The sequence below is a fragment of the Odontomachus brunneus genome, unplaced genomic scaffold (assembly GCF_010583005.1).
Source record: "Odontomachus brunneus isolate Ranch 3 - 2012 unplaced genomic scaffold, Obru_v1 Obru_scaffold_172, whole genome shotgun sequence".
Classification (NCBI taxonomy): domain Eukaryota; kingdom Metazoa; phylum Arthropoda; class Insecta; order Hymenoptera; family Formicidae; genus Odontomachus; species Odontomachus brunneus.
Window position 1 is genome coordinate 38584 of NW_022639622.1, and position 4187 is coordinate 42770.

Genomic DNA, 4187 nt, shown 5'->3' on the forward strand with positions numbered 1-4187 from the left:
AGCATTAAACATGACTCGCCAAGGTATTTCCAAACGTTTATATGCCATGAGAAAAATTCAAAAGGAAGGAAAATGGGTGCCGCATGAGTTGACTGAGAGACAGATGGAAAATCGAAGAGCCACTTCCGAAATTTTGCTTTTGCGGCATGAAAGAAAGAGTTTTTTGCATCGAATTGTTACTGGCGATGAGAAGTGGATATATTTCGAGAATCCCAAACGCAAAAAATCGTGGCTTTCACCTGGCGAAGCATCAACATCGACGACACGGCCAAATCACTTCGGAAAGAAGACAATATTCTGCGTTTGGTGGGACCAAAAAGGAATCGTGTACTAGAGCTGCTGAAACCGGGCGAAACTGTCAATGGGCATCGCTACCGACAACAACTGATCAATTTGAATCATGCATTGCTCGAAAAACGGCCAGAATGGGACACGAGACATGAACGAGTGATATTGCAGCACGACAACGCACCGTGTCATCGCACTTCCATCGTCCAGGACACCATCAAAACGCTGAAATGGGATCTGCTACCGCACCCGCCGTATTCACCAGACCTGGCCCCTTCCGATTATCACTTGTTCCGGTCGATGACGCATGGTTTGGCTGGGCTACACTTGACCAATTTCGAAGAAGTGCAAAATTGGTTGGATGAATGGTTTCGGTCCAAAGACGCGTCGTTTTATGGTCGCGGTATTCATGTATTGAGAGATATGGCAGAGAGATGGCAAAAATGTGTAGCTAGCGAGGGATGATACTTTGAATAAACCATTTTTTATATTTCTCTTGAAATTTTCCATTTTTCGTTGATCAAAAAAACCCGGAAACTTAGTTGCGCACCTAGTACATGCCTATAGCATTTCTTGCTTAATTTCGACAACTAGAAAAGATATCGATTCCGTTCCGAAAGTACTGACTTCTCCACACTTTACTCTATTGGAATTAGTGGTTTATATTATTACGAAAAATATCATAGCTTTATGTAAAGCGTGAAAGCGCGTGTACAACTCGACGTATGTCGCAGTCAAGTGCTTATATGCCGTCAACGTTCTCTGCTTTCTTTCGGCAACTAAAAAAGATATCGATTTCGTTCGAAAAGCATAGATTTCTTTATAATTTATTTTATTGGAATTAATGCTTTATAATATTACGAATAATACCACTGCTTTAGGTAAAGCCTGGAAGTGCACGTACGTCTAGATTTACGTCGCGGTCAAGTGCTTATATGCCGCCAAGTTTTTTGCTCATTTCTCGTTTCCACGCTGTACTTAACGCACTGGTATTAATTGTACTATTATAAACATTTAATATCAGTAGAATGAACTGTGGACAAGTGAGTGCTTTTGGAACGAAATCAATATCTTTTCTAGTTGCCGAAATTAAGCAAGGAGTATTATAGGCATGTAAGAACAAGACCGCGACGTAAATCGAGAAGTACGCGCGATTCCACGTTTTACTTAAAGAAGCATTATTCGTAAAATTATAAATCACTAATTACAATAGGGTAAAGTGCGGAGAAGTCAGTGATTTTCGAACGAAATGGATATCTTGTTTAGTTGCCGAAAAAAAGCAGAGAACGGTGGCGGCATACAAGCACTTGATCGCGACATAAGTCGAGGCGTATGGACGTTTTCACGCTTTACATACAGCAGTAGTATCATTCGTAATATTATAAATCATTAATTTGAAAAGAGTAAAGTGTGAAGAAGTCAGTCCCTTTCCAACGAAATCGATATCCCTTGCAGTTGCCGAAATTAAGCAATAAATGCTAGCAGCATGAAAGAGCCTGATCGCAACGTACGTCGAAACATACGTGCGTCTCCACGCTTTACCTAAAGCATTGGTATTATTCGTAATATCGTAAATCATTAATTCCAAATAAGATAAATTGCGGATCATATAATGCTCTTTGAATCACATTAATATCTTTTGTGGTTGCCATGAAATAAGCAAAAATGAAAGCAGCAGAAATGGATTGTCGGCAATTTCGAAATTAAAGCGCACTTCCACGCCTTGCTTAATATTAATCGTATTAACGACTTGATATTAATCGTATTATTATTCACAAAAAATTCCAATTGGACAAGTGGTGGTGAAGTTAGTGCTCTTTTAATCACATCGATGTCATTTGTGTTTGCCGAGAAATAAATAAAAAAATATATACGGCATGTATGAGCTTGCCCCCGACGTCGAAACGTACGCGCACTTCCACGCCTTACTTAATGTACCGATATTAATTGTATTATTATAAACCATCAAATCCAATAAGATAAATTGTGAAGAAGGTAGTGTTTTTTTAATCACATCGATGTTTTTTGTGGTTGCCGAGAAATAAGCAAAAAATGTAAGCGGCAGGAAATGATTGTTGGGGATGTTGAAATATACGCGCGCTTTTAAGTCTTATTTACCGATCGAATATTAATCGTATTATTATGAACCAAAAATTCCAATTGTAAACAATAAAAATACAATCTATCAGTTTTCTAGATCGCACGCAATAGCGTAGACTCGAGCTCGCACACGCTAGCATTTTTCCCTTTCGTTTTCAACGGCCTCGACGAGTGAACCGATTGTAGTAATCGTAAGTGTGAAAATCTATATATCTTATTTAACTCTCGGTTAATCGCAATATTCGTTAATCGGATACATACACATTCGGGTATCAATGTATCGCCGTTGATGTACAGTTAAAGTTTTTTTATCCATACCAATACTTGTTAATTTGTTCTTCACTACTTTTTTTTATATACTTTAATAGTAGTTGATCAAATACTAATGAAGGAAAAATTGTTTCAAGCAGCAAGGGAAATTAATGTATTTGTGAAATGCAAAATATATGATTGCGGCCATTTATGTGTAAAAAATATTGCGATTAACGGAAAATTAAAATCTTAAATCTAACATTTTATATAACATTTCAGTATTAATTTTTTGTTACAGCCTGAAATATTAAATAATATTCATCCAAGCAACTGTTACTGTCATTCTAGGCAGTGGCAGAGGCAGAGGCAGAGGCAGAAGCGAAGAAGAAGAAAGAAAAAGGGGCAGAGATGAGGGAAGAGGAAGAGTCAGAGGTGAAGGGAGAGAAAGAGGGAGAGGAGGACACGTCGCGGGGAAGAGAGCCTATATAGAATGAATATTTATTAATATTCAAAATAAATTATATATATATATATATATATATATATATATATATACACAAGGTGAGGAAAAAGTATGGAAACCCTGAAAAATCTCAAAAAATATAAGTTTTACAGAAAAATATTTCAAATAAAAGTTGTTTGGTTCGAAGGGATCTATAAAAAGGTGTAATTAGTTTGACCTTGAATAGTCATTTGAAGGTCATATGAAGGTCATCTTCAAATTTTTAAATGGAACACCCAATGTATTATTATATATTCTTATAGCTTATCTTGAGAGCTTTCCAAAACATTATAATAAAATATTTTTTCGTTAAGAACTTTTCGAGTAATAACACTTGAAATTGCCAGCACTTTGACATAGAATACAAAATATCTCGTAAAATATTCATCTTTCGATTATCTTGCCTTAATACTTTTTTGCACAGAATAATGAGACAAATTAATTGGCTTAAAAAAAACATTTTTTACGTAATAAATATAAAAAAATTTTTTGTGCCTTTTTTTAACTACGCCTGACGGACGTAGTTAGGCGCATTTTGGTTAGATAGCGTATCTAAAATGCGCCTAGCTCTGGCCGCTGAAATCAGGCCGGTGATCGCTCTCATGCTTCTCTCTGATATTACACAGGCTATATGGGAGAGTGTCAGGGGTAGGTGCGGAATATGAAGCAATGGTGGGGAGAGGGTTTCGATGTTCAGCCATGTTAGGCTGCGTTCGGAAACACACACTGTGTGCACACTACTAGACGATAGCCGTTGGAGTGAGCAAAATACAAGAGTGAGATAAAAAAAGAGGGAGAGTACTCGAGTGACGTTTCCGAACGCAGCCTTAGATGGGCCACTTGTGCTGCCATCTACTTGGCAATAGTAACATTATTTGGAGTATCAAAATGATCTAAGTGTTGATGGTAAACGGTATACAGGGTGTTCGGAAAGTACCGGGACGCCCGAATATCAGAAAAAATATAAGTTTTACAAAAAAATGTTTCAGACAAAAGTTGTGGCGTTTAAAAAGATGTATTTACTGATCACATCAGTTTGACCTTG